The sequence below is a fragment of the Myotis myotis genome, unplaced genomic scaffold (assembly GCF_014108235.1).
Source record: "Myotis myotis isolate mMyoMyo1 unplaced genomic scaffold, mMyoMyo1.p scaffold_m19_p_5, whole genome shotgun sequence".
Lineage (NCBI taxonomy): Eukaryota > Metazoa > Chordata > Mammalia > Chiroptera > Vespertilionidae > Myotis > Myotis myotis.
Genome location: NW_023416357.1, coordinates 56,669,609 through 56,682,326, shown reverse-complemented (window position 1 = coordinate 56,682,326; position 12,718 = coordinate 56,669,609). Strand labels below are relative to the sequence as shown.

Genomic DNA, 12,718 nt, shown 5'->3' with positions numbered 1-12,718 from the left:
CTAGAGGCCTGGTGCACGGATCCGTGTACTGGTGGGGTCCCTCTGCCTGACCTGCAGTCCTGGACCCCTCGTGGGATGTCAGAGAGCTGGTTTTGGCCCAATCCCTGCAGGCCAGGCTGAGGGATCCCACCGGTGCACGAATTTGTGCATCCGCCTCTAATATATTATTGCTTTCATTTAAAAGTTAATGTAAGAATACTGGTTGATCTCTTTCAAGTTTTAGTCCAGCTGCGATAGAGTATAAATGAGAAACTGGTAACCAATATGATAGGTTTAATCAATATATAAAATATAGCTACTCTTGTGCCCTTGATACCTCTCTATTCTAGCAAGAAAAGGATATAAGTAATATAAACTGTAATCTTCAGATTAGAAATTGCTTTCTAATAGAGAAATCCTTTTAGGCCCTGAAGTGACAGTTTGTACAAAATTACATTTTTTGAAATACAGTCTGTCCAAGGCTGGTATTAGACAAGAGAAACAATGCCTCTAACAGGAAATAAAAATGCATTATTCTGGCTACCATCTAATATTTTCTTTAGATAAACTATAAAAATTATTTCTTGCATAAATGACAGCCCTGAGGAGTATTGGGTATGAGAAAAAAAAAACACAATGGAGTTTATCCTATTGAAATAGCTGAGTTGGTTAAATGAGTATTGAAAGGAATTATGAGAAAATGTGTAATACGATCATGGATTTCAATGGCTAACTTATATGTCTATATGTCCTCTTTTCCTTCTTTCTCTCTCTCCTTTTCTTTTACTCCATTTCTTTAAGCTGCATTCTCTGACCTGTTTTGCCGGCCTTGTTTCTTTCCTGGGGTCCTGCGTTTGTGAGGCAGTATGGAGACTGTGATATTATATACCCACCACACTCCCACTTTTTTTTAAGTTGTTTTTTGTTCTCAAGTGCGAGGGGAAAAAATAAATGCAGCATTGTGAGGCACACCTGAGAAGATGATTCTATTAGAATGTGAGAATTTCAAACAGGCATTTTATTTCACTTTAAAATTATTTTTATAGAGGCATGCTTTACATAAAATAAAAATTGTTACCCCTCTTCAGTTATGTAGCTGTGTAACCATCACCATAATCCACATATAGAGCATTTTCACCACTTTCATAAGGTATTTCATGTCCATTTGTAGTCAATTCCCCTCCACTATCCATAGCCTCTGGCAACACTGAACTGTTTTCTGTCCCTATGGCTATATCTTTTATAGAGGTCACAGACAGGTCATAGATTTCATCAAAATCTAAAAGTTATACTCTAAAAATACCATAAACTAAATAAAATGATAAGCCATAACCATTTTCCCCATAGACTGGGGGAAATATTGCAAAACATAGTTAATAAAAGTCTCATACACAAAATATATAAGAACTCATAACTCTTTAATAAAAAGAAAAACAACTAAATTAAAAGTCTGAAAAATATTTGAATAGACACTTTAGAAAATGAGTGATATTTTTAGCCAATAAACATAGAAAGATGGTTGGCATCATTAGTCATCAGGGAAATTAAAATTTTATGGAATAAAATACCACTACATACTCACTAGAATGGCTAAAATAGAGAATAATAAAAAGTGCTGGTGAGGATATGGAGCAAATTGAACTCTCATATGTTGCTGGTTGGAGGACAAACAGCAATATAAGCCTGTTTAGTGTGTGTGTCTATTAAACTTAATCAAAAATCAAGTACGTGACTGTGTCCACATATAGAGGAAAAACATTTTAAAAAACGTGTAAAGTCAGTCATTGGATTTTTTGTTTACAGTCAAGTACTATTGAGTCTTCTGAGAGGGCAGGGAGAATGAAATAAGATGCCACTGCCCTTGAAAATCCCATTGCTTTTCCTCTTGTGAAATAACAGGGAGACTCTTGTCACTCTTGTGCTATAAAACACTGTCTACTTTCTAATACATCTTTTGAGACTTTTAAGACCTCAAGTAAAATTAAACTCAACTTCCAGCAAAATGAAAATCTTTTGGGGAGCAGTGATTCATGACGTCCTCTTTTTGAGAATCATGGAACAGATGTTCTCAATACCACACACGATGATTGTCAACTTCAAAATGGAATGGAGAGCTGAGGCCCCTTTCCAGATAATGCTGATCACGAAGCAATCCAGGCCTCAATTATCATGATGTCTCATGGGGCCTCCAACCTTCAAATGCTCCACCTTACCAACAAAATACTCACTTTTATGGAACTTCCACAGAGAAAAAATTGGGATATAAACAGATGTGTGGGCATAGTCATGGTTCAGATACTTTCATATACTTGAAACAGCGTTAATTAAAAACTTTGCTAATAGAGCTTCTCATTTAAGCTAGGCAGCTGCATTAGAACTTCATTAGGAGGAGAAAAAAATAAGGCAAAAAGGACAAATGGTGGAAAATCCATAGAATATCTAGTTGGAAAGTTGAAAATAAAAGCAGAGTTCAGTAGATCCTATTTCCTGGAATATTCCTGGTGTACACCATTTGTCCCAGTGCCATTATTAACTGTCCCACCTCCCACTCCCTTAACTTTCAAATGTTTTCTGGTTTGAATTAAAATGGTCATCCTATTTATAAGTCATTGAATCCAGCACCAATGCATATGGTGTTCTCAATGTGATGGTCTGAAGTGCAGCAGAGCAAAGCAAAGCAAATAGAGATCTAATGTATGTGACCACATATAATAGCATATCACTAACCAAAAGACTGGATCATCATCCAGCATTTTTATAGTTTTTTTTTTTTTTTTTTTTTACAAAGGTATAACTTTTAAGATTTCTGAGTTTCAATAAAAAGTACCCTTCTTCTCTAATAGGTTAACACACTGAGAAATAAAGCAAGGAATAAGGCAGATGAAAAATCTAAATATCACCAATATTGCTGATAAAGGTAAGGTGTAAGCTGTATCTTTGTGTGAAAAACAAATGAATTTCCTAACACTGGACCCCAGGACATGACAGTTTTAGCTAGTCATTTGATGTACCCGAGCCTGAAGGCCTCACAGAGAATTCCTTCTGCCTATGGGAAAGCGGTGAGCTGGCGGATGAATCTTTTGTTCAAGTTAGTCCTCTGTACTTAAAGGGTCTGGTGCAGCAAAGAGTTCAAGCAGACGCACTAACAGAAGACATCAGCCCCCTCTCGCAGGCCACTGAGCCCCAGGAGAGGGGAGGAGCGGGCTGAGCACCTGGTTTATCCCTTTCAGCCATACCAGTCAGTGTTTCTCAAAGGAAGGCAGAGGGGCCAGGCTTGTCACGCCAGTGGAGCTCCGCCGAAGGAAGCGTCCGCACTAGGGAGAAGAGTTCCTCAAATGAAATACCATTTATTGAGAAGAGAGAGAATATAAAAAGTCTTTAGAGGTTTGAATCTCATGATATGGTAAAGCAACATTTTAGATAAAAAGTTAAGTTTCCAGAAAAAAAGTAGATGAATTTCCTAGCATTGTTGTAGAGTTGAGCAGAGAAGCGGACCCCTGAGTTGCAGATTTAGTTTCCCTAAGCACCTAGTCATCCTCCAAAACCTATTCGCACTGAAAATGTAGCCCCTTCTTGGGCCCACTTCTCCATTTTGATCACAATAATGCCATCAACAAGCAGACAGGGTCGTTTGAGCTGGTTACTGTGGTTAGGGTTGTTTTGTGCATGAACTGTTTCTCTGTGTGCTGGTGATGAAGAGTGCTGGGCCTAAAGACATTTTATGTTGCAGATAGATTGCTCGCATTGCTTGTGATCTCACATCACGCTGCTGGAACCAATTGCATTATCTGACACAAATCATCATGCCCGCAGGGTGTTCATTCTCAGTCAAAATTACAGGCTTCTTATCTATTTGTGGGGAAAGCGAAAACAGGGGTGTGCTGATGAGTTTCGAAGCAGAACACCCTGATTCATTTCCTGGGAAGGGAAAGGGAAGAAGATGACATGTTTCCCCTCAGTGGACTGAAGCCTGAGTGTCAGGAGTATGTTCTGTTTTACATTTAGATTGAATGCTCTTTCCCAGCAGCTGCCAGGTGATTACCGCAGAGGGCATTTTGATCGGCGTGGTGAGGGGGGTGACTGCATTTCCTGCTCACCCACTCCCCTTTGGCTTCTGAGCTGTGCAGAGGACTGGAAGGCCAGTGTTGATAGCTTCCCTGACTCAGCCCTCTTGGGTACTGCTTTGCACTGGATGGAGCTGGGGCTCTAGGAGTGAGATGCCTGTCACTGGGAGTTTCGGGATAGGCCATCTTCTCAAAGGCAAGGCCACGTACGGGGGCATTTACCAAGGCAGCTCTATAAGCAGCAAAATCAGTGCTGTGGATTTGAATTACTTTTCATTTTTGCTCAAAATTCAAATTCCTCTGCAGTTTTGTTTTCAATTCTTCCCCTAACCCCAACCAAATAGGGAGGTTCTAAATCACACCCTTGTGGTGTCAGATGGGTCATTTCTTCCCTCAAATTATTTTATTTGTGTTGATTGCTCATTTTTATTTATTTGTTCTTTTGTTTATTGAACTGATAAAACAAAGTATTAGAATTTCCTGCTGGGGGCCCCAGACTGTTTAGATAGTTACCTAGCAACCAGGATGTAACACTTTCTGAATTATTTGGAGTAGCTTCGCTTATGTACTAGATAAAATTATGCAGTTTGTTTCAGCAAACGTGATGGGGGAAAAAGTCAATAGTAAGAACAGAGCAACATTCCATTGTTCTTTCCCTGTGACTCCAAGAACATCTGGTCTCATTAATCTCAAGTGCCTGGCTAAATGTGATGGACATATCCTGAGTTCCATTCATCTTGAGCATGGTCCATTGAAAACTGCTGTTGCATAGTAATGTGGGCAGATGCTTTGAAGCATGTAGTTTTCAAAATGTTCAAAAGGAACAGCATTGTCCAGCAGGGTGAGAATGGGGCTCTGCACGTTCTACCTTATGGTCACTGGTGTGAGTACGGCCCAGGTTAGAAACAGCTGAAGCCCTAGCCCCACAAATTGGGTGGTCTTAGCTTAATTTTTTACAGATTGCCAATGTGTAATAAATGTTGACAACCACAGAATGAATTATGTTCAAGCTTCCATAGTGCGGTTTCTGAGAGTCCGTGGCCTAGAACTGCCATATGGTGCAGCCACATGAGGAAATTCTCTATTAGGAACTTTAGTAATTAAATTAGTTTAACATTCAAAATGGGGTTCAGCTTATACAAAAAATTCCGGAATGAAGCTAGGATCTTGTGGTAGGCCGACTTTGATAGAATTATTGACTTTGCTTGGGATTTTATGGTGAAGGAAAGATAGACTGTAAAATCAGACAGATATGGGTTGCACTCTGGGCAAGCAATTTAACCAACTCTAACCTTAGGGAAAGTGATTTAACCTCACTAAACCTCAATGTCATCATATAAAAAATTGGGATAAAATTGTTCACCCTCAGGGATTGTGAAGATTAAGCCAAAGAACTCATGACATAGCTAAAATACAGCAGGCATGTACTATATTTTATTCCCTTCAACAAAAAGGAGTGGGTAGGATTTTACTACATATTCTGAGTTGAATCTTTTAAAGGGCCATGGATCAAATTGCTTCATTCTTTTGGTTATCGTTTGGGGAGTGGAACGGAGGAATTAGAGCAATGTCAGGAATTACTCAAGTAGTGAAGTCAGGTGGTGTTGGGAGAAGCATGCAGGCATCCATGAAGTTAGCAGTTTAGGTTAGGTCTTGAAACAGCAGGAATGTAGTTGAGCAGGCAATGTTAGCACAGTGCTTCTGGCTCTGGGTGTATTTGCACCTGACTGATTTTTTTCTATTCAACAGATTGTTTCTTAGTTTGTGAGAGGCTGTTTCATTACTTACCAATCCTCCCTCATGTTAAGAAGTTATTTTTCTCTCATTATGGCAGCATATTTTTGAGAATGTGAGACTTCTGAAAAGAAGGACCATCTACAACATTCTTAGAGTGTTCATGAGGATTATACCTTATTCTAATTGTGGAGGCAATTACAGGGTTTTAATTTTCAGGGCCCAACCCAATTTTTATCTTTTGCATGAAGTTTCTTTTGACATCTGCCCTCTTTCACATCTCTTCCCTGTTTTCAGAAAGCATTTTCCATCAAGGTCACAATTTAACTCTCAATGATATACTGCCTTGAATAAATGTCTTTTATTTTGCAGATGTGATCTTCTATTCACCCGTCTGGACTTTTCATGCTTTGCTGTTGGGCTACACTGCTTGTCAAAGCTCCTAATGTAGCACTGTTGCATAAAATGTGATCACAAAGTGCACATTCATCGATTGGCTAATGTTTTAATGCAATTTATCCTGGGATCCCAAAAGATATGTGGCGATAATAATCTGATTCTCCTCTCCCTCCTGGGCAAAAGGAAACATGTACTTCCCGGTCCCTCTTGCAGAACCTTGGGACTAAGTCTGGCCTGTACGCTGTGAGTAGGGCTGATCTGTCACTTGCAGGCAGGGGCAGTGAAAAGCCCCTGTGTTACTGTGGAGGGCACAGGTGAAATGGTGGAGACGCCAGAAGGCACTGCCCTAAGTCCAGGTGCCAGGAGGGTTACCTGATGTTCACTGGATGTGTCATGTGAGCAAGAAATAAACGGGTGTTGTGTTAAGTCACTGGCATTTTGAGCTTAATTTTTTTCAATGTCACAACTGAGCCTCTGTTGACAAGTTGTAGTGGAGGTTGTGATGCATCACCTAGACCTCCACCTCTGGGAAGCTCGCTCACTTCCAAAGTAACTGGCTGCTGGCTGTTCACAGCCGAATACTCGCTAAAGGGAGTTTCCTGGCCCAGGGCCTACGACTACTACAGATCATGCTACATCTGATGACTGGTAGATGAGGCAGCATAAAGTCCCAACCCTCAACTGAGGACAGCTTTGAAGACGGGGCATGAAAATTCCCTGTAGAAACAGCATTTAAATTTAACTTCTTCCTACACCAACTCTTGTTTCTCTTTCTCACTGCCCTAGGGCACACCTCATCTACCCTTTGCAAGTATATCTGCCTCAGGGTCTGTTTCCCAGGAAACCAGAACTAAGATACTGAAACCGAATTGTTGCGAATTCCAGTAAAAACTAAAAACTTATGGAGTGAAGGCAAAGGGATGCAGTTTGAGTCCTGGGTGAATCTTTTAACCACCTAACTTAAAATACATACAACACTGAAGAGGCCTTGTTTCTCCTAGTAGTTACTCTGCAAAGAACCTGCAGTGACTCTGTTTCTTCATTTGTCAAATAGAGATCATAACATATGTTCTTTAAAAAAATATTTTTTGATTTCAGAGAGGAAAGGAGAGGGAGATAGAAACATTAATGATAGAATCATCGATCGGCTGCCTCCTGCCTGGCCCACACTGGAGCTCACATCCCAGGCATGTGCCCTGACTGGGAATCAAACCTACTCATAGGTCGATTCTCAACCACTGAGCCACGCTGGCCAGTCATAGTATATGTTCTAATGCGAGCAAAGAGCTACTGTGCAGGTCAAACATGAAAGTATATAAATACTGTAATGCTTTCTATAGAAGCTATGATCACACTGGATTTAATCTCATGTTGCCTGCACCCAGACTGCCTTCAGGCCCCAGGGAGCTGGTGGAAAAAGTTACGAATGAAGGATGCAATTAGAAATTAATCTCACTGAGAGCAGCACTACCCCTTCACCAGTGACAACATGTGGAGGCATTTATTTCAGAGACAAGTTTCAGGCTAGAGAATCTTTTGAAGTAGTTCATACCCAGCTGATTTATAAGCCAAATGGAATTAAACCCCTGTATTTGATATTTTGTTTTGTCACATCCCGGCTGCATCTGCTGGAGGAGGTGGAGGGAGGTCACCATGATCCCAAGTGTATCACCAATAACCAGTAGTGTATCAGCTAAGCGAGAGCCGTGAACGGAAGAAGTCGGATCTCCTGGGATGGGGAAGAGTCCTGCACCTCAATGTTTCCAGTATTGAGTTCCAGTGAAGCATGACATCATGGAACATTTGGAACATTCCCTCCCCCCGATCAGAACAGGCTGTGCGGAGGGGATCTAGGAGAAATGTGTTACTCTCCTTTTGTCAATTAAAGACTCATATGTTTGTCGGCAACAAAAAGAAATAATGAAATTACTTCATAACGACTATGATTATTCCAGGGATTATCTCACCAGATTCACTGTGATAAATCTTCACCAGAGACAGGGAATAGGATGCCAGCACAAGGCACTGTTGCCGAGCTTAACTTAAGCAGTGGGATAAAAGACACGAAAGTTGCCCAAGATACCTTTTCACCCAATGCGTCTCAATACTTTGCAGCTACTGGATTAGTCTAAACCACTCTGCAAGGGATTCAAGGGATTTGACTTTACTTTATATGCACCATTTAAAAGGTTTGTCATAAGTCATACAATTAGAAAAGTGACTGTTTTAGTTATGAGAACTCCTCAGAGTTAACCTTCAGTCTAGGCCAAGAATTGCATAGTGGGATGGGTTTTTTTTCTTTTTCTTTTCTTTCTACAATATGATCTAGAGCACATGCAAAGATTCAGTAAAGTGTATTTTGTTAATAGTTGCTAGGCACAGTTATAGAATACTGAGAAATGGACAGTAGAAAAGTCCAACCGATGGGGAAATAATTGGAAATAAAATAGCTAATTTTAACCAAATGTGTTAGCATGTGTAAGTGGCAATGTTTAAATTTACATTTAGTGATTAAAAGTAACAAGTCATATTGCTTTTTTACAAATCCTCCCTGTAGCCATCGTCTTCTCTACTTCTAGCTGTTGAATATGTACTACCCTCTGTATTCAAAAAGTCTACATTGCAACTTTTTAAATAAATTAAAACAGATAGCATGCTGACATGTATTTTGAGTTATTCTCAGTTTGGTAGGATCTTGGGGCCTGACAATTTAATGTCAACTGAATTAAGTTTTAGGTCTCCATGTATTCTCTGTTAATGGCAACTCTATCCTTATACTTGCCCACGTCAAAAATCCTGGTGTCTTCTTTGAACCCTCTGTAGCACTCATCCTTCACATTGGATCTGTCAGCAGTGCTTTTAAAATATGTCTGGAATAATTCTACCACTTCTCACCACCTCCATTGCCATCCTCTGGATCCAAGTACCATTATCCAGTCCATGAGTCATTACTATATGTACTGACTTCCTTTCTTCCCTTTCATACCCCTTTAGTCTGTTTTCAATAGAGTAGTCATAGTGATTCTATGAAAACATAAACCAGATTATGTCTTTCCTCCACTCAAAAGTCCCCAGCGGCTTATCTCACTCTGTGTAAAAGCAAACGTTCATACTCTGACCTATGAAGCTTTACATGATCTGAACATGTGTCCTACCATGCTCCCTTAATTCCTGTGCTCCTGTCACCCTGGCCTCCTCGCTCTTCTTCAAATATGCTGCTAGGCAGGCCTGTCTCAGGGGCTTCACACAGTCTTTATGCTCGAACTCCTCTTTCCCAGATATCCAACAAAGCTACCTCATTCATTTAACCAGTCTGTACTCAAAAGCCATTCTTTGGGTGAGATCTACCCTGGCGAGGCAGACTAAAATTTGCCATACTCCTAAACATGAACACACACATGCATGCACACATACTTATTATTTTTCTCAGCTTTATGCTTTTCCCTCTAGCAATTATTAGTATATAATACACACTAAATTTTAAAAATGAGTACCTTTTTATTTTCTGACCCCCTTCCTCATCACTGAAATTCAGACTCATCAAGAGAATAACTTTTTGCCTATTTTGTTTAGGATGCACCTTCTATGCTAGAAGTGTTCCTGGGGTAGGATAGATAATCCATAAATACTTATAAAGTAGAAGACTTTATTCTGAGTTCAACATGTTTCATAGCTTCTTATATTAAGTCAAACTCCAATTTAAAATGATGCCTTATTTTCACTCTTAGGGCTAGAAATGTGTCTATTAACTTTGACAAGATATTGAGTAAGGAAACTGTGGGAAAGGAGGTTGCATGGTTTAACAAGCAGAGACAATGGAGGTTAAAGTCCTACTTCTAGAGAGTCAAGGTTTTATGGAAGTTCTGAACTGTGATTTGATAAATTAGGGGATTCTTGGAGAGTTTAATTTAGTTTGAATCAAGGAAAAACACATTATTATTTTTTTAAATATTTTTGTTGAGTTCAGAGAGGGAGAGAATCATTGATTAGCTGCCTCCTGCACGTCCCCTATAGGGGATGGAGCATGCAACCCGGGCATGTGCCTGAACCGGAATCAAATTGTGACCTCCTAGTTCATAGATTGATGTTCAACCATTGAACCATGCCAGCCGGGCAACACATTATTTTCTTGATTCTTTTTTTGTGGTATTGAATATTGAGTAAACTAATTAAGACTTATTAGGGTAAGGAAATATGAAAATTTTCTTAAAGAAATAACATGTATTATTACTTTACTTATGAACACAGTGGTAACTTGTAAACCATTCCTTCTTGAAATAACTGAAAACCAAGAAATAAACAATTTCAGGGTTCTATTTTAGGCATAATTCCAATGTAAAAGATCATATAATGAGCTATGTCTACAACAATAAGAAAAAATAGACCTATGACAATTATAGTTAGAAATAGAGCATCTCACCTTTGGCAAATATCACAAATTTGCCTCTGATAATACCTTTTTGATACTAAAAATCTACTCCCCTTCTGATGGTCTGCTAGCATGTACTTAAATATGGGGTGGGCAAAAGTAGGTTTACAGTTGTTCATATGGAAATAAATAAACAAGAATAATCTAAAAAAAAAAAAGAATAATCTTTGTGTTTCTTTTACTCACAATGGTAAACCTATTTTTGCCTACCCCTGTACTTCAATGATGGGAAATTTACTATATTTTGAGTTTGTTTATTTTATCTTTGGATAATTTTGTTAGAAAACTCATTTATGTCAAGTCAATTTGTATCCTTGAAGTTTCCTTAGATGATATTCAATTAACTATTGTTGAATGAATGCATAATTGGATTGGGTGAATTAATTTGTGAAGATGACAGAAGAATCAGGTAGCTTGATCCTAAGACTTGATAGCTCGTGGCCTGGAGATGCTTAAGGAAGCCCCAAATCTTAAAAAATATTTTTTTGATGTCAGAGAGTAGAAATGAGAACTCACAAAGCACAATACTATTTTCATATAGAGAAAAATGGCTCTTCCCCTTCTACTTCAAGGATAACCTCATTACAGTTTAGTTCAATAACATATTTATAGTAACATCTGTGTGTTGCCAAGTAAAGTAATACTGTTTAAAGTGTTTTTTAAATAGACAAGGTAAGTTTCAATATTGTTTATAAATGCCTCCATGCCAAGCACTTAAACTTATAAGAACACATTGCTTATTGTGACAATTTTTAAGTTATCTAAAAAGTGTATTTACATGGCAACAATAGTTCTCCAATAGTTGCAAATAAGACCTATTGAAGTTCTGCAAACATTTCAGACTTTTAATGGTTATTTGCAATTATATTCAAATCAAAAATTTTTTTTGATGGGTTAGAAATAAGGATGTGATAATACTATTGCTTTAAATGTTACAAAGAGAGAAAATTATTGGAAGCATGTATTGAATTTGAAGTATAATGATGTTCAAAGATATGAAAAAACAAAAATACCTCTATTTCCTGAAGTCATTATGTGATATTGTCAAGTCCAGTGCCTGTGGTGAATTAAATGGAACTGGACTAAACTTTTGAAATCTGCCTGTGTATTTCGGTGGAACCTACTGACATGTTATCTATGCTTTCCAACCACACTAGCTTTGGTAAATATTTATATGTATCTATATTTTTACCCCTCTCTTTCTCTCTCTCTCTCTCTCTCTCTCTCTCTCTCTCTCTCATCTATCTCACATACACAAAGTCACACACATGCATACACACACACACACACACACACACACACACACACCACATATTGCATGAAAGTGAAAGCCTACGTTGCATTTGCCATTTAAATTCATGTTTCCCTCTGAAATGAAATCATTTCACATTGTATTGAAGATTAGGAGCCTGGTTTCTTGTCTCAGATCTGGCACAGTACAATGGACAAGCATTCAATTTCTTCATTATGCTTGGAGGTTTTTCTGACTAAATGATTGATTATTAAGATCTTAGTCTCAATAGTTTATAATATTCACTATTTTATGAGTATTTTGAATTGGGAAAATACATCTGTGAGATGTGAATGTTGACCAAAGGAAAATGGGGATGAAATGCTGTGACATAATGTGTGAATGTTTTCCATTTGTTGGTCACACTCCATCCCTCTCTGTGCTGCTGTGCTCCAGGTGCTGCGGTCTGTCTGGACTGCATCAATAGGCTCTCGAGATCTTGTAGCAAAGACAGGAGGGAGGGAAGGAGGGATGAAGAGTGGGGTTGGACTATATATTCTCCCTGCTTCCTCCCCGCGGGTTATTAAGGCAGGCTGGCCATGTGACAAAGGCTGCAGGCCTATCAGTCAGTCCTCTCTAAGTGACAGTAACTGCTCGCTCCTCTTGCTTCTTCAGTAACTGCTCCCTCTGCCGGCCCATGCTATCAGCCTTTGTGTATATGCTCCTCTTTATGATTCCCTTACTCTCTGACTGTATTTTTGCAAGTAGTTCCTTTATTAGAGTCATTGCAAGTTATTCCAGGCCCTGTGGCATCCGTTTCCTGTGGGATCCTAACTCACTGGGAATACAAACCCCCTGGGATGCTACAGCAGGGAAGGATGG

At 39.1% G+C, this 12,718-nt stretch overlaps 1 long non-coding RNA gene across 1 annotated transcript in view; it reads left to right on the top strand.

Annotated features, from left to right (window-relative positions):
• Positions 1-6,756, top strand: part of LOC118655677 — a 39,819-nt gene extending 33,063 nt beyond the window's left edge. The window contains exons 2-3 of the long non-coding RNA XR_004967345.1: positions 2,823-2,896; positions 6,150-6,756. This is a non-coding gene — a long non-coding RNA (uncharacterized LOC118655677). The remainder of the gene's footprint in view (positions 1-2,822; positions 2,897-6,149) is intronic.
• The last annotated feature ends 5,962 nt before the right edge of the window (positions 6,757-12,718 follow it).